Below are 17,931 nucleotides of genomic sequence, written 5' to 3'. Positions count from 1 at the left end.
CAATTTTTATATGCTTCTTATTATGTCAGTCAGCCCATCACCCAACCTCTTAAATTTTATTTCATCGTTAAACCATGGTAGAATTTCCTCAATTTCGTTTTGTGTAACAATATCGGGACAGTATTCAAAGTACTTTGAGCTGGACACTATAACGCGAAAATTGAGGAAACAGGTTACGCTATCATTCCCACTAACACTATTTAACGTATGTGAATTACTGAAGTAACAAACTAAGTTACGAATGTTTTTAGAGATGACTCATACTTCACACTATTAATTCAGATAGGTCGAATTATGCTCTCCGACAGCTATTCGTTTTCTAAAAACACGTTTGGTTTTTTTCTTTATTTGAGCCTAGTGATATTTCATGGTAGGCTCTACGAGAAGTCACACTCACTTATTACCTCATCTTGGCGTAACGGTATTAGTTCCTTAATAATATATAAAGGCAAGCATGAAAAGGTCTCGACACCCTAGTAAGCTTGTTTAGCTATCTCGTAAAGAAAGGTTTGAACATCAAATATGTTTCGAAATAGGTTACATGACGATAAAACATTAACCTGAAATATTCGTACCTTCCATTACAATATAGTAAAGTTAATCACCGGTAGCATACAGTATGTACAGGGAAGGTATTGGCATAGAACATTTCGAGTAATTCAAAACTTAAAAATAAATTATATTGGGAAGCTAAAGGAACCCTCCCATGAACGAGAATGATGGTGATGATAATGACTGATGTTTGTGAATGAAAGTCAGTTTCCGGTGTTGTTGCGATGCCAGCCACATGGAAAATATTGTTGAAACGTATAGCAAAAAAATACATATTTGTTCAAATCTGCTGTTTCCGTGGTTTCATATCAACAGGTTTTCCTTTCAGTTCCAGACTCAACAATGGATTGTCTTCTAAATACAATGGGGTCACTGCCATCTACCAATTTCAAAAATACGACTACAAAAGGTTTGTTGGAAATTCTAGGAAGTATAAAATACTGAATAAAAAGTACCTTGAAAGTAAGCGCGAGACTGCCATTAGATAAAATAATTGTCATTTGCAATATTTTTATTGTTTTCATTAAATCCAAGAAGCTAATAGAAAATTGGTGTCTGGCTAAGCTTTCTACTAGAGCAATACTGATTTCAATGTTTGAAAGGAAAATATTCAATTTCTAAGGCAACGACGCATCACCCTGGCAACTGATAAGTGACGCCATCGTGTTTACAATACAAACTTCGATACGTATTCGCTTTATCCTGCATATTCACTGAATGGGTGCTGATAGAAGTCCGCCGAATTTCACTTTGCTCCAGCTACTTCCCTTTTCATTTTAATGTATATTTTGTGGACTTGAATCATTTCTATTCGGAATTCAGTTGATGCCGTCAAAATAGGCCAAGATATTATATTGCCTCCCAATTGTGCCACGCTTAGGTTACTACCTTCAGGTGCTGTGTATGTTAGGTTACCCTCAGGTGCTGTGTATGCTAGGTTACCCGTTTGGACTAGGTTACAGATAGCCAAATAGTGAAGTCATGTTTCTGTAAGGCGAAAGTCGAGGTCAGGCAAGTGTTATACAGAAGTACTGTAGGTAGTAACAGCCACATCGTCCTCTATCAGCCTAGGCTAATCAAAGGTACATTGGTTTACGTGCCTGCCTAGACCCGTAGGCTACCCTATAGGGTAGGCTACTCTACAAAAAAATAGATGTAGGATAGTCATGTTAACATAATCCAGGAGAGGCTGTGGTTAGCTAGCGTAGGGTGTGAGTGTGAAGTGCTAGGGTTGAGCACAGTTCTGGAGGCTTCGTCGTATCCCACAGATAGCAGGCTAATGGCGTATGTTCGGGGGCAAAGCGTCCTGCAAGGTAATCATGTTTAGCCTCTGCTTTAAAATATTTGGTAGAACTAAGCAGTAGCTCTGCGTCGGGTGATTCCTGTAAAATTGACTTTTCCTGTAGTGTTTTGGCTGCTTATCAAGAATTGACCCCTAGTTTTTTCAGTCGACTGTAACTGGCCCAACCTTAGAGCTGATTGTGTTTTTATATGTTGGGCATCCTGGAATGCTGTCGCACATGTGCTTTATAGGGGAGCTCTTGGTAAAAAGTGGTTTCCTTTTCTGGGGGTGCGCAGCCTCCCGACTGAGTAACACGGCCTACTGGGTTAGTTTGGTTACTTTTATAATAGATTCCCTTAGCCAGTCCCTTCTTGAACATAGGGCTCCCTAATGACTTTCATATTTGTGGAACCATTCCATACAGTCCATGCAGAGCTATTACTTAGAAATACCAACTATTTAAGAATACCACTGAGTGGTTATGTTGAATTATGACAGTGCATGATTGATAACATCATTATTTAGCCTAAGGCTACCCTAGTGAGTGATCATTTGTCCTGAGCGTGCGCCAATGTCATCGGTGACTTTGGCTCAAAGCTTAAAAGTATCTGTGGGTAAAATATTTGTTCCTACACAATATACAAACCATCGGTCTTTACATAAGAAATATTGGTATTATTTTACAATAGTTCCAACTCATTCTATAACAATTATAGTATTATAGATACATTTTGCATAAAAAATAATTAAACTTTGTCTCTGAACACTTTTTGGGGAAATTCACCATATTCGAGATGTGAATGTTTATATAATCCCCATCCTCGAAAAATTTCTAAGTGATTTGTTTACTTTAACACAGACACAGTTTGTGCTCTGACGCGAATTTGTTTTTGTTTAGAACTGCATTGTGGTTCTGATGCGAATTTTTTCCCCCTTAAAATTGCATTGTGGCTAGTTACGTGTTGTCTAGGAGTCACGTGACCTGGTGAAAATCTTACAGGTGTCAGACTGTCATTTTCGCTTGCATTTGGTTGAAGTCTGGCATAGAGTGAGGTTATGTCCAGTCTGTGTTCATCTTGTAACTTTGATTACTTTCGCTTAATTCACGATTTCTTTGAAAATGAAACACGATGCATTGATTCTTAAAGACAACATGGAGTGTTACCTGCAGCAGTACAGTTCAGTTTTACACCAATTTTTACTTGAAGCTACTAAATTATATCCACCTTTAAGTGACACCCAGCCGCCATCACCACCTAGGGAATCATTTTCTGATGATGACGATGATGACACTGTAGATGAGCCACAACCATCTTGTTCTGGATATAGCCCATCAAAACGTTTGTGTCCATCCAAATAAGGTAAATTTATAATTATTTTTAAAATAATATTGTACCATGATTTACCTTCTGTAACCCCTGTGGCTAGCGCGCGCAGCGCAACATTACCTCTTGCCAGTATATATGTGCTTGCCAAGAATCCTTATAAATGCGGATAAGGCGCGAAGCGCCGTTCCACCACCCCCTTGCAGTTAAGGGATGTTAGGCTACATTACACTAGCCTACGTTGCCTGACTATGACTTGCTAGGTATGCTATGATTTACCTCATTTTATTCTTTAATTCAAATGCTGTTTTGTGTCCATGGTGATTTACCCCACCCCAAACCCCCCATTCCCAAAGGGTCCCTACCCTAACCTTGTTGGGTGTAGTAGGGGTGTACAGTATAGGCTAGTAACTCAAAAATAACTTATTTCCCCTATGTATTACTATCATAACCATTCAGAACACATTAAAACACACATGAAAATACATAATTACTTTAGAAAAATGGAGTTGGAACTGTTGTAAAAATTTACCGAAATATTCTTCAGCGCAGCTGGAAACGGCTGTTTAACTTTTAAACAAGGTTGTTAAGTGGTTAACTACCGACCGACTGGTGGGAGTCCCGCCCACCCAGACGGTAAGCATTCACTTTGCTTTCGGTCGCTGCGCTCTGAAGGGCTGTTCTTCTACCCTTTGCCTTGCCTGCTGTTTGTTCTGACATGATATATAAACTGTCAGTCCTTTACATTAGGGATTACTTTCAGCATAGCTGGAAACGGCCGTTGAACTTTCGAACAAGGTGATTAGGCAGTTAACTGCCATCCGGGAGGCAGGGGTACTGCCTGCATGGATGTAAACATTCCAATTTGCTTTTGGCTGTTGTGCGCTGCAGACGTGTTTTCTCGCTCTCTGCTCAGACCGCCTTTGAGCTGTTTTTCCTGGTGAGATCTTCCTTGTTTTTGCTTGTTTTCGTTATCATGAATGTGGACAAACGCCGTAAGCCCTCCTTCCCCCAGCATGTGTGTCCTGGGGTGGGAGGAAAGAAATGTAATACATTTCATTCTAGCATGGATATGGACCCACACACCCTCTTCCCCACCTGCAGAGGACGTGTGTGTTCATGCACTTCTCCTTGTGCTGAGTGTTGTTCCTAGTCTGCTGAGCAGTGGGGGAAGTTTGAGGGGAGGAGACAGTACCAAAGGAAGCCCGCCAAGGCATCGTCTGAGGGTTATGCGCCCCCGATGACTCCTTTGGTGGCTGACCCGTCGGGATCGTTTCTCCTGTCAAGCTTCCCCTTCTTGCTGCCTCTCCCATGAGTGAGGACTTCCCCTCCCCTTCCTCATTCGTTTCATTGGTTGTGGAAGGCTGCACAGGAGTGGACAATCAGGACATCGTCTCTGGGGTCTCTCCTCGCTCCTGGGGCGAATTTTTTCCCCCAGAGCAAGTAGAGGCTTCCATATTTGACCCGACTTTTTCCTCAGGCTTGGCAGTGGAAGCGTCTCTCGGTAGCCAGGTGTCTGACCTCACCTCTACCTGGTTGCACCTGGGTCTTCCTAACGTTCCATCACTGGAGGGTCTGGTATCCCATCTGTCAGGCGCTCCAGTGACGACCCATGCAGCCACCACATCCACCACCACGACCGTCACCATGACATCATTCAGCAAGCTGCCTATGACAGTGACCTAGCACCTGGACACCCAGGTGTTGGCTGCTCCTGCCACGCTCCATACCGTGCCGCTACCTCTGGGTTTCCTGTCCCCGTTATCCCTGCCTGGCCCCTCAAGGATGGTGACTTTTAACGGTGCCATATATCTCCATGCCTGCTCCTGTTGCTGACCCACGCTTGTTCCCAACTCTGGTTCTGGCTCCTGGCTGCCCTGAATCTCGGCCCGGCCTGGCTTCCACTCGCGCTCCACCTGTGCCTTCGACCCATGCACCGCCTTCTGTCTTTCCTGGCTCCCGCGCTGCTCCACCTGCCTCAGTAGTTGCTGGCCCAAGCACCAACGTCTCCACTACCTGGGTTGTGCCCACTTCCCTGGCTCCCTTGGCTGCGCCTGTGTCTTCTGCTGCTTCCTCGTGGATGGGGGACCTGACCGCCATCCTGAAGTAGATGACAAAGAGAACGTCGAAGAAGAGGTCTAGAAAGGTGTCGTCGTCACCTTCATCTTCGTTGTCTGCTACCTCTTCTTCCTCTTCTTCTTCTGAGGCTCGCTAGCCGAAGAAGAAGCCTGTCCCCCCCCCCTGCCCCGAAGTCTCACCCCGAGACTTCTAAGGGACTGCTTCCTTCCACAGGGAAGGCAGTGGGATCTCTCGTTGGTTCTTCCTGGTCCACGGGCCAGGGAACCGATTCGGTGACCCCTGGGTCAGTCGTATCGGGAGCCGAGGGTGTGCAAACCACGGCCCCCTGCTGCACTGAAGAAGCCTGCTTCTAAAGCCAGCGGGTCTGTGTTAGACACTCGTTTGTGAGCCACACCGAGTATCCAGGTCTGGTATTGGAGAAACCTCTCTCCTTACCGACTCAGGCACAGGACGGGAGAAAGAGTCCGGGCATGCAAGTGCTCCGACTCTTCCTGCTGGCACTTCTTCGAGTGCCAAGCCAGGTTCCTGGGAAGGTGCACAGGTCCCTTGGTTCCTGAAACCTGGTGAGACAGAGAAGAAGTCCCCTGCTCTGTATTCCCGAGAAGTTTCGGCCTCGGAGGAGACTGGGGCACGTCTAGAAGACAGTGCAAGTTCTCGCCAGCCAGCCGCGCGCTCGACTCCCCCCAGTCCCTGGCTTGAATCCTTTTGGGGACCCAAGAAAAAGTTAAGTATACCTTAGTTTAACCAGACCACTGAGCTGATTAACCCTTATACGCCGAGCCTCTATTTACAAAAACGTCTCCCCGTATGCCGGCGGTTCGGGAGTTAGTGTAAGCGAAAAAAGTTTTTTCAAAAAATCACAGCAAGCTTAGTTTTTAAGATTAAGAGTTCATTTTGGCTCCTTTTTTGTCATTGCCTGAAGTTTAGTATGCAACCATCAGAAATAAAAAAAATATCATTATCATATATAAATATTGAAATATATGACAGTAAAAAAAATTTTTTTCATATATAATTTTATACAAATCGTGCTGTGAGCAAAACGGTTAAAGCTAACGGGTTATTTTTTTTTTTTGTATTGTACACTAAATTGTGATGATTTTGGTATATAACAAATTGTAAAACGATCAAAGCAACACAGAGAAAATATTATCACAAAAGGATGCATGAATTTAACGCATGGACGTAAAAATGTTTTTTTCAAAAATTCACCATAAATCGAAATATTGTTGAGAAAAATGAAGCTAATTGATTGAATATTACTAGACTGTAAGTGTTTTTTAGCTACAATTGCAGTTTTCGACCATTTCGGTCGAGTTAAGTTTGACCGAAAGTTTAATTTTTTCTATTTATCGTGATTTATATGAAAATATTTCAAAACTGATAAAAGCTACAACCATGAGTTATTTTCTGTTGTATTGTACATGAAATTGCACACATTTTCATATATAAAACTTTATGTAACGACTAATATAAAACGGTGCAAACATTACGACAACATGACATAAAGAATTTCTGAGATGTTCGCCGAGTTACCGCAGCATGGATGTAAGGAAAATGTTTTTTTCAAAAATTCACCATAAATCGAAATATTGTGCTAGAGACTTCCAATTTATTGCAAAATGAAGGTAAATGATTGAATATTACTAGAATGTAAGAGTTTTAGCTTACAATTGCGTTTTTCGACCATTTCGGTCGCGTTAAAGTTGACTGAAGGTTGAAATTTTGGCAGTTATCGTGATTTATGTGAAAATATTTCAAAACTGACAAAAGCTACAACCATGATCTATTTTCTGTTGTGTTCTACATGAAATTGCACACATTTTCATATATAAAAGTTTATGTAACGACTAATGTAAAACGATGCAAACATTACGACAACATGACAAAAGAATTTCTGAGATGTTCGGCCGAGTTACCGAGCGCAGATGTAAGGAAAAAGTTTTTTTTTTCAGAAATTAACCATAAATCGAAATATTGTGCTAGAGACTTCCAGTTTGTTGCCAAATGAAGGTACATGATTGAATATTACTAGAATGTAAGAGTTTTAGCTTATAATTTGCGTTTTTACCATTTCGGTCGAGTTAAAGTTGACCGAAGGTTGAAATTTTGGCAGTTATCGTGATTTATATGAAAATATTTCAAAACTGATAAAAGCTACAACCATGAGTTATTTTCTGTTGTATTCTACATGAAATTGCGCACATGTCCATATATAAAACTTTATGTAATGACTAATATAAAACGGTGCAAACATTACGACAACGTGATTTAAAGAATTTCTGGCGCGGACGTAAGGAAAAAGTTTTTAAAAATTCACCATAAATCGAAATATTGTGCTAGAGACTTCCAATTTGTTGCAAAATGAAGGTAAATGATTGAATATTACTAGAATGTAAGAGTTTTAGCTTACAATTGTGTTTTTGACCATTTCGGTCGAAGTCAAAGTTGACCGAAGGTTGAAATTTTGGCAGTTATCGTGGTTTATATGAAAATATTTCCAAACTGATAAAAGCTACAACCATGGGTTGTATTTTTGCTCTATTTTACATGAAATTGCGCACATTTTCATATATAAAACTTTATGTAACGGCTAATATAAAACAGTGCAAAAATTACGACAAAATGACGAAAAGAATTTCTGAAATTTTCGGCCGAGTTACGGGTGAGCGTAAGGAAAAGGTTTTTCAAAAATTCACCATAAATCGAAATATTGTGCTAGAGACTTCCAATTTGTTGCAAAATGAAGGTACATGATTGAATATTACTAGAATGTAAGAGTTTTAGCTTACAATAGCATTTTTGACCATTCCGTCGAAGTCAAAGTTGACAAGGTTGAAATTTTTGTAGTCGCCGTGATGGGTACGTCCACTTGGCACCCAACAGACAATTTTAGTCAACGTATGATACGTCCAGTAGGCGTTTAAGGGTTAACAGCTCTCCTAGGGCTGGCCCGAAGGATTAGACTTATTTTACATGGCTAAGAACCAATTGGTTACCTAGCAACGGGACCTATAGCTTATTGTGGAATCCGAACCACATTATACCATTATACCAAGAAATTAATTTCTATCACGAGAAATAAATTCCTCTAATTCTTCACTGGCCGGCTAGAGACTCGAACTCGGGCCTAGCAGAGTGCTAGCTGAGAACTCTTCCGACTCGTCCAACAAGAAACTTGGGGACCCAAGAAGGAACCCAAGGTTTCGGTGGGGCTGCCATGGTCCATGCTTGCCGAGGGGGTTCTCGATCAAGTGAATGGTCTTTTGTCTGGGCAGGACAACTCCCTGCGATTGAACCACTCGGACAAGCTGCTTCTCCCTCCTCTGCCTCGTCAGAAGCGTTTTTTATATGCCATCAGAGATGTCATTGCCGCCTAAGCAGGTTGACCCAGACCTGGTTCGTCTAGGCCCGGGTCTCTCTTTGCAGCAACTTACTGCAGAGAGTATTTCCCTCTCTCAGCAAGAGGCTGGAAGCCACTGCCATGGCAGCTTTCCAGGCAGTCTCCTGGTTAGATCTGTCGTCATTCACAGTATCCAAAGTGGCTGCTTCCTCGGATGCTGTTGTACCTGGGGAGGACTCCGCTTTCAGGAGACTGTGCCAGTCTGGAGGTAGAGCCATCTCATACCTCACCCACCAGACGGCAAACCTGTGTGTCTACCTGGTCCTGAAGCGGAGAGACGCCGTTCTTTCTCGCTTCACCAGGTCCGTGGGGCCCGAGTCGGCAGTAACCCTGAGGAGCGGACTGTTGCTGGGTTCTACCTCTCTCTTCCCTAGACAGTTGGTGGATGCTGCGGTGGACAAGTGTCAGGCCGATGACAGCGACCGCCTTGTTCACCAGGCAGTGGCCAAGACCTCCTGGTCTTTGTGTTCCACTGCGGCCAGGCCCTTGGGTCAGGCTAGCTCTTCTTCGGCCCCTAAGAAGTCCCAGTCTTCGAAGGGATCCCATGGAAACACCCAGCCTTCTTCTTCCTCTGAAAAGGGTGGGTCTTCCCTCCCCTCTCAGCCCACTGTCCAATCTGGTAAAGGGGGCAAGGGGAAGAAGAAGAAGGGGAAATGCTAGGGGCAGCATTCCCCCCCCCCCTCCACTGCTGCCAAAGGGAGAGAGTGCCTGTCATGCCATTGGACAACATGGCAGCGATACAGAGCCGAGACCTGGATAGTGGATGTCCTTCGGGAGGGATATATACTACCCTTCGAGTCTCGGCCACCCCTCCCCAACACTCCGGTCTGTCTCTGCACCTACTTCCAAGGATCACCGAAGGACTCCGCACTAGAGCAAGAAGTGCAAGCCATGCTGAGCAATGGGTGCTGTGGAAGTTGTGTCAGATCGGTCTCCAGGCTTTTACAGCCGTGTCTTTCTCGTAGAGAAAGCCACAGGGTGATGGAGACCAGTCATAGACCTCTCTCCCCTGAACTGATCCGTTCACAAGTCACGGTTCACAATAGAAACGGCGCGATCCTTGTTCGCTTCCATCAGGGAGAACAACTTCATGCTTACGGTGGACTCGAAGGATGCTTATTTCCAAATACCCATTCATCCGTCCTCTCGCAAGTACCTCCACTTTATCCTTGGGGAGACAGTTTTCCAATTCAGGGCACTATGCTTCAGGCTCTCGAATGCTCCCCAGGTGTTCATGATAGTCTTCTCTGTCCTGTCAGCTTTGGGCCATTCACACAGGATACGCCTACTTAGGTATCTAGACGACTGGCTGGTCATGGCTAGATCTCACTCGCAGTTGCTACAAGACAGGGACCGGCTCCTTGGGCTTTGCTGCGATCTTGGGATTGTGTAAACCTCGAGAAGTCAGATCTCAACCCCAAGCAGAGGATAAAGCATATGGGCATATGGACATGGTAGCAGCAAAAGTCTTTCCCTCGAACTCTTGTATCAGCAGGTTCAGGAAGGCAGCACAACTTCCTGTCTTGAGAGAGACAGCCAGCTCGGCAATGGCAAGTCGTCATCGGTCACGTCGTCGCTGGAGAAGCTGGTACCTCATGGGTGTCTTCACCTGCGGTCTCTACAATGGAGACTAAAGGAGTATTGGTCCCAGACCCGAGACTCCCAGTCCTTTCTCATCCCTCTTTCCGAGGAGTTGAGAGAGGACCTTCACTGGTGGATGGACGACAGGAACCTCTTGATAGGAGTATCTCTACATACTCCCCCTCTGGACATAATGCTGTTCTTGGACGCATCGACTGAGGGATGGGGCTCACACCTGGAGGAGTTGCTTAATTCGGGAGTGTGGCGCCGAGACGACAAGCACCTTCACATCAATGTCCTGGAACTCAAGGCAGCCTTCGAGGCTCTCCAGTTCTGGGATGTAGTGATAGGACACTCCATGGTGCTGATGAGCAAGAATACTGTGGTAGTGACATATGTCAACAAGCAGGGAGGTCTAGTATCCCTCCCGCCCCACCAGTCGATGATGCAGGAGCATGAGTGGGCTGTGGCTCACTCGGTAGAGCTGTCAGCCAGGTACATTCTAGGCAAGAGGAATGTCGTGGCAGACAAGCTCAGCCACCAGAATTAGGTGATCGTAACAGAATGGTCCCTTCACTCGGAAGTCATGGAAAGGCTGCTCGACCTGTGAGGGCGTCCAGTCATCAATCTGTTCGGTACCTGGCACAACAGAAAGCTCCAGGTTGTGCTGGACCCATGAGCCGCTGCGGAAGACACGTTCCAGCACCCGTGGGACAACCTCGATGTCTATGCCTTTCCTCCGTTCTGTCTGATTCGCAGGAGTGATCAGCCAGGCAATGATCACTCCGAATCTCAGAATGATTCTGGTGGCAAGGCCATTTGGTGTCCCTACCTGCTAGCTCTCCTCTCCGAGGTGCCGAGAGGGGTCCCCTCCTGGCCCGACCCGCTGTGTCAACCCTACATAGAGCGGTACCACAAGGCAGTGCAGTCCCTGTCTCTTCACAGCTGGAGGTTATCCACCATCTCCTGTGAGCGAGAGGCTTTTCGTGTCGTGCGGCAACGGAGGTGGCCAGGTACCTCAGACGATCCTCCGCAGCTGTATACCAGGGGAAGTGGTCCGTCTTCTGTGGTTGGTGTCGTGGAATCTCTCCGGTCAGAGCTACTGCTCAGCAGGTCGCGGACTTCCTCGTCTTCCTTCTCCGAGAGAAGCATCTCTCCGTTTCAGCTGTGAAAGGCTACCGCGCCGCATTCGGCCTAGTCTTGCAGCTGAAAGGAGTAGACATCTCCCCCTCTTTCGAGATTTCCTTACTGATGAGAAGCTTTGAAAGGTTTTGCCCACCCAGGGATCTCAGGCCCCTTGCGTGGGATGTGATTGTCATTCTAAGGAGCCTGACTCATGCACCATACGAGCCTTTACGAGAGTCGTCAGACAGGGATCTGACCCTGAAGACCGTCTTTCTTGCTGACTTTGGCATCGGCAAAGAGAGATGGCAAACTGCGCAGACTTTCCTTTAATGTTAACCACTCGAGGGGATGGGGATCGGTTACTCTGGATTTTGTGGCGAAGACTTAGAATCCTTCGGTCCCTGATGCACGCTTCGAGTCCTTCATGTAGAATCCTTCGGTCCCTGATGCACGCTTTGAGTCCTTCATGATCCCTTCCCTAGAGGACTTTGTAGGTAATGAACCAGACTAGATGCTACTGTGTCCTGTTAGAGTGCTGTGGCACTATCTGAAGAGGACTCGACGTCTCTTGCCTGAGTGTCAGCGACTCTTCGTTAGCACTGGCTCAACCAAGAAAGAAGTGTCCAAGAACACGATCTCTTTCGACTTTGTGAGATGATAAGGAGAGCGTATTCTGCTGCTGGAGAAGGCGACACTGGTAAGCTTCGTCTGAGAGCTCACGAAGTCCGCAGCATTGGTCTGTCCCTCAAATTCCGGAGGAACATGTCAGTTCTTCAGGTGTTGCAGGCAGGTGTGTGGTCCCAACCTCCGGGATGTTGCACAGAAGTCCTTGGACACTTTTTCCTTGGGTCCTGTGGTGGCTGCTCAACAAGTTGTGTAGCTTACCCGGCTCCTCTAACAGGACAGGTTGCGAGAATGAATGTGGAGTGACTGGCCTCTCTTCTTTCTCCCCATCTCGGCTCTCTTCCCACAGGCAGGGAGCGGATGTGCTGTTACATGCTGGATTTGGTGGTGCTGTAGATGCAGGTAAGCAACCAACTGGAGCTCCCATTCTATTTTCCGTTCAAGTTTATAGAAGCAACCCCACTCCTTCCCCTTGCAAGGTGGGGAAGGAGACCATGACAATAAGACAAACCCAATGCTTGTGATTGCCTTAATGTCACCGATTCGGAGTTCTTCCTAGCCTACTTTGCATGAACTGACGATTCCTCTTTCATGCAAAGGGACCCAGAAGTCTGACAATTGATCCTGCGTTTCTTACGACCCAATCAATTTGTCAGAGGCAGTTTTCCCTTCCTCACTCTATCAACCAGGAAGGGAAGACAAGGTGTGGTGAACTCCAGTCAGTTCATAGAGACTCACTCAGATTCCTCCCTCCAACCAGTGGGTCTTCCTAATGTAAAGGACCGATGGTTTGTATATTGTGTTGGAACAAATCACAATTTTTAAAAGTAAATTGTATTTTTCCTAACTATACAAACCCGAGGTCCTTTACATTTTATGCCCACCTCATGCCACCCCTCAATCTGATACCTGGGCCGAAAGGCAAATTGGAATGTTTACATCCGGGCAGGCGGTACTCCCGCCTCACGGACGGTAGTTAACTGCCTAACCACCTTGCTCGAAAGTTCAACAGCCATCTCCAGCCTACGCTGAAAGTAATTCCCAATGTAAAGGACCTTAGGTTTGTAAAGTTAGCAAAAATACAATGTACTTTTAAAAATTGTGATATCCAAGCTGCTGTCAAGTGAAAACTACAGCGGTATAATTACTGGGTAAGTATATAAATAAACTTTATTATAAAAATGTAATTTTTATATAAGTAACTTACCAAGTAATTGCATAGCTATAGTTTCTAACTAGTTCAGCACATAAAATCTGAAAATTCGCTGTAGTGATTCTTTTATTTTGGTGTAGGTAGATAGTCCTGCCCACTTTCGGGAAAGAGACGAACAACTCAGCAATGCACTTCAATTTGTTTCTGCCAGCTGACAACGAGGTTTTTAGCTCTCAGCTAAATTTGGATTTCGTTACTGGTGTTGATTGAGATAAATTTGGTGAAATATATTTACTTGGTAGCATTTTGGCAATTATTTAGAGTTAGGGTTTTTTTTAAGACCTTATTTCTTTCAAGATTTGACAATTTTTTCGTTACTTTGACTTTTGGTTGCCGACTTGTCTGACGATGTCTAATGCAAGTATGTCTTCCACTCGTTATTGCTGGAAAGGCTGCAATACGGAGTTAACTTCAGCGAAATATGACTCGCATACCATTTGCGCATATTGTAGAGGTCAAGTTTGTTCTTTGACTTTCGAACATGTGAGGAATGCAGAGATTGGGACCCTAAACAGTGGAAAACTTTTAAGTTCTCATCTATCTAAGTTAGAGAGGGATAGGAAGAGAAAGGCATCTCTTAGGAATGACAATTAGACCTCAGTTAGCTAGGGATCTGATAAGTCTTCTGTCAATGTTGATGTACTGTACCTCTTATTTCTGCTTCTGTATTATCCCTGACTCCCAGTTCTCCTGCAGTACCACCTGATCCTTTACCCAGCTCCCACATTTCTGAACCCAATGCCGTTGCCAGCCTAGAGTCAAGATTTGACCGTAAGTTTGAGTTAATTGTGAATTCTGTGGCCCAGTTGGGGTCTTTGGTTCGTGCCATAATGGATCAAGTTAATAAAGGCAGTGTTACCAGTGTAAGTGGAGTGTTAGTAAAGGAGCTGGCTGCCTGTCCCACTGACTCTCCTAGTCAAAGGTCCCTGGGCACACTCCCCTGAACCTGGGAGAAGCCATACCAGAGGCCCATGGGAGGTTCATGGGGTCTGCCCACGTTAGTCGGCCCCTCAGTTGCCCCTGTTGCAAAGTCCCAGGGCGCAACAGACAGCCATTGGAAAGGCTTCTTGTTCCGACACGATATACAAACCGTCGGTCGTTTACTTTGGGAATTACTTTCAGGCGTAGGCTGGAAACGGCCGTTAAACTCTTGAGTAAGGTGGTTAGGCAGTAACTACCGCTAGGTAGGCGGGAATACCTGGCTGCGCGGATGTAAACATTCCAGTTGACTTTCGGCCGTCATGCATTGCTGACGTGTTTTCGTTCTCTCTGCGTGATTGTCGTTAAGCTCTTATTATCCCAGTGGGATCTTTCTGTATTTTTATTTATATATACGTGTGTTTGATATTTATTAATACGAACCCACGATTTGTAATAACCTTGCATAAGCCATTGTTCCCTGCGCTGTCTTGGGTTTGACGGCCAAGGGCGTTATTGGAGAAGTGTAACCGAGTGATAATGCTTCTCTTCTAGCAGCCCTTTACATAAATATTGAAGGCGCCCCTGTACTTTCGGAGATATAGTGCGGGACGTAATATCTTCACTCCCCTACATTCATCGGGATGTAAGAGTTCGTTCCCTTCTTGGGCTTCCACCCTCTGTGTATAAGGGGCATCACTAATTCCTTCCTACTTATGCTGAGTGTTGCTCGCCGCCTGCACTTGGAGAACTGGGGGCCGGGTGGGAGGTTGTGGGCATCGTCGGTAAGTTCCGCTTCCATGGCACCCTTGGTGGCCTCCCCTCCGTCCTTTTTTCTCTTTCCGTAGGTTCTTCCTTCTCCCCTTTAGTAGATTTCTCTCCTTGGCCCTCTTCGCTCGCTCGTCTGGCGAAGACTGGGTTCGGGGAGCGATTGGGCGACCTCTTGTAGAGTACCTCCTCCCGCTGCATAGGGCAGTTCCCCTTGTAGCGAGAGGAGTCTCCCTCTACTAATCATCTTTGCTTTTCTTTCAGGTTGACAGTGAGCATCGCAGACACAGCAGTAGTTGGCTGGATGTATCAAAGGATATCTGGCATGAAGCAGTCCCGACATTCATTCAGTGTTGCTTCGGGATCGACCACAGTACCTGGTTAGATGACATATTTCCACGTTGGGATCGTTCTGACTCTGTTCCCGCTGATGTGGATCGATCGCTGTCATTGGTGGTCTTCATGTATGCTGTTGCACTGCCTCCGGCATACCTGTGGTCCATCTACTCCTGCTGTTCCCTGTGTTATGCTCTTGTCAACTCGACGACAGTTTCTGGGCTGCTCCTCCTGGTTTCCTGCCGCAACCGCCCTGATTGTTCCTGTCGCTGCTGGTGACTTTCAAGTGACATTTCTGTCCGTTGCAGTAGCTCCTGCCTTCCGAACCGCTAACGTAGTTCCTGCATCGGGTGTCCTGATTGTGCCCACTACTCCTCCTAGTCTGCGTCTAAGACTGGTTCTGTGCCTGGCTCTTTCGATCTATTAGGAAACAAAGCAGCCGCTCCTGAGTTTTGGAAGTCTCGTGGGTAGCTCAAATTCTATGAATCATGAGCGCTCTCCTTACGAGAGGCACAGGACGAGAGAAAGTGCCGAGACACCCAGGTGTCTGGTTGCCGGGACACCCAGGTGTCTGGGTGCCGAGACGCCTGGGTGTCTGGGTGCCGAGACGCCAGGGGTCTCGATACTGCCCGCCAGCTGCTTCAGTTGCTCGGCCGGGCTTCATTCTTGTGTCTTGAACATTAGGGTTCGAGCATGCAAGGTAGCAGACACAGAATTCCCCTTTGAACCTTCTTCTCGAGGGGCCTCATCCTCGAAGGAGTTCAGAGTTCGGGAAACTAGCAATTGTTCACAGCAGACGAGTCCGGTCTGCCCAGTTATGATTGTGTTTCCGCGATCGGCTCGGCTCCGCTTGGCCCCTGGTCGCGCTTACGAGACTGGCTCGGCTCAGCTCGACTCAGCTTGCCAGACTGGCTCGGCTCGGCTCACCCGCCTGCCTCCCAGTCCACTCCATACCAACCAGCTGGATTGCGTTCGCGTGATCGGCGCGGCTCGACTCGGCCCTACTCAGTTTTTTCTGATTTGGGTTCTCGGCTGTGTTCGAGTGAACTTTTTGCTCTTCCCAGGAAAGCGCTTTGGCACGCCACAAGTGCTCTTCTTCCCCCGTGTGGCAGTAATCTCCTTCGGTTGATTATCGCTCACGACCCGCCTCTCCTGTTTATCTTACTGGCAGGACAGGTAGGGATACTCCTTCTCCTCACCTGTTCCCTTCTCCTCTAGGTTGTTCCGAGAGGCGTGAGACGGACAGAGAGAGCTCCAACGAAATTATCTTCGGAGTTCGGCTGCCTGGCGTGCTTTGGGTGTCGGCCTCCCGATTTTCTCGTAGTATAACCAGGTAGCCGAGGAGGGTTTCATGGGATTTGTCAAGGTCTCCCTCCAAGGGGAGAGGTACAGGAGTTTCACGCTTCGGAAACAGCGAGGGTCTTCCTCTTCAAGTTGCGATGGCCCCCGTGTTTTCGGAGAACTTCGTGCTGACGAGTCGGCGCGAGATCCCCAGGACAGGACCATGGCTCCCCCAATGAATAACCTTCATTACTCACAACCCTTGCAGTTCCCGAGGGACCGGGAGTGTCGGGACCGCCGCAGTCCTGGCTTCCAAGAGCGTTCTCGACCTGATGAATTCTTTTCTTCAAAGGAGTTAATTCAGGTCGAGACACTAAGCTTCCACCCCTGCCTCGACAGATTATGAATTCTTCTTGCATCGGAGGGTCTTGCTGATGGTAGTTTTTGGGCAATTCTGGTGCTAAGAAGAAGGACATTACCGAGACCTGGGAATGGATTCCTTCAGGAGAAGTATCTATTTCCCTTAGGTTTCTGCAGTTCTTTCCATTGAACTTCCATCCTGCCTCCTTTCCTGTGCTCCTGATTCGGGAAATGCCAGCCCAGCTAGAGCTAATTGGCTCGGTACCCTGTCATCTTGCAGAAGCTTGCCCATGGTGGAGAATGGAAGTCTGCTTCCATTCCTCAGTCCTTCTTTCCTCTTCGATGTATGAGGAAAGAGTTAGGCTAATGCTTGATTGAAGGAACCTTCGAATATGCTTGCATATTCCCCTCACATCTTGTGTCTACTTGCGGATTCGCAGATTGAGGAATAGGTGCACACTGGTAAGACCCTGTCTTGAAGTTGTGTGACCGAGACGATTAGTACCTTCTCATCACCGTCCTGGGCTCAGGGCAGCCTTTTGGCAGTCCGAGAATTCGGGATGAGTTTTGCGGCACTCATTGGTTTCGTTGAACAACAAAACCACAGTTGTGGCATTTGTCGACAAACAAGAAGCAATCGTTTTTTCTTCCTGTTTCATTTCGACATTTGAAGGTACTCGAGTGTTGTTCTATTGCACACTTGACAGCTCAATTAACCAGATGCATTCCTGGTGGGGATGTATTGGTAGGCAAGCCTGGCCTCGGGTTTGAATGATCGGGACGGAACATGCTGCTCACTCTTTCTTCACGAAGATTCATGCAGAGACTGCTCGACTGAGAAATCCCTACCGTCCTTCTGTTGCCTCCCTGCACACAAGTCGGTAGTTTTTTCTCACTCCATACCAGACCAGGGGCCGCTCTGTTGAGGCATGCTGTCTTTTTGGTGAAAACTCGATATCGACGTTTTTTTCCCTCCGTATTTGTCCGTTTTGCTAGGGGTCACAAACATTGCTTACCCCAAGTTACAGACAAATACTTGAAGACTTCGCCTTCATCCGACCTGATTGCCAAGGCATCGAGAAGG

General features: G+C 46.4%; 1 protein-coding gene across 8 annotated transcripts in view; it reads left to right on the top strand.

The window, feature by feature from the left end:
* Positions 1 to 826: 826 nt before the first annotated feature.
* LOC136833493 (uncharacterized) overlaps positions 827 to 17,931 on the top strand; it is a 437,570-nt gene continuing 420,465 nt past the window's right edge. For 5 of the 8 annotated variants that reach the window (XM_067095712.1, XM_067095709.1, XM_067095711.1 and 2 more), the window contains exon 1: positions 1,103 to 1,865. The gene's annotated coding sequence lies outside the window, so the exon portion shown is untranslated. Of the gene's footprint in view, positions 962 to 1,016; positions 1,866 to 17,931 lie in introns of those variants that run through there. The other 3 variants (XM_067095717.1, XM_067095716.1, XM_067095710.1) reach the window with 3 other exon arrangements.

This window comes from Macrobrachium rosenbergii, chromosome 51, assembly GCF_040412425.1.
Source record: "Macrobrachium rosenbergii isolate ZJJX-2024 chromosome 51, ASM4041242v1, whole genome shotgun sequence".
NCBI classification, from domain to species: Eukaryota; Metazoa; Arthropoda; class Malacostraca; order Decapoda; family Palaemonidae; genus Macrobrachium; species Macrobrachium rosenbergii.
Note: the sequence above shows the minus strand (reverse complement) of the source record. Positions and strands in the feature narration are given on the sequence as shown.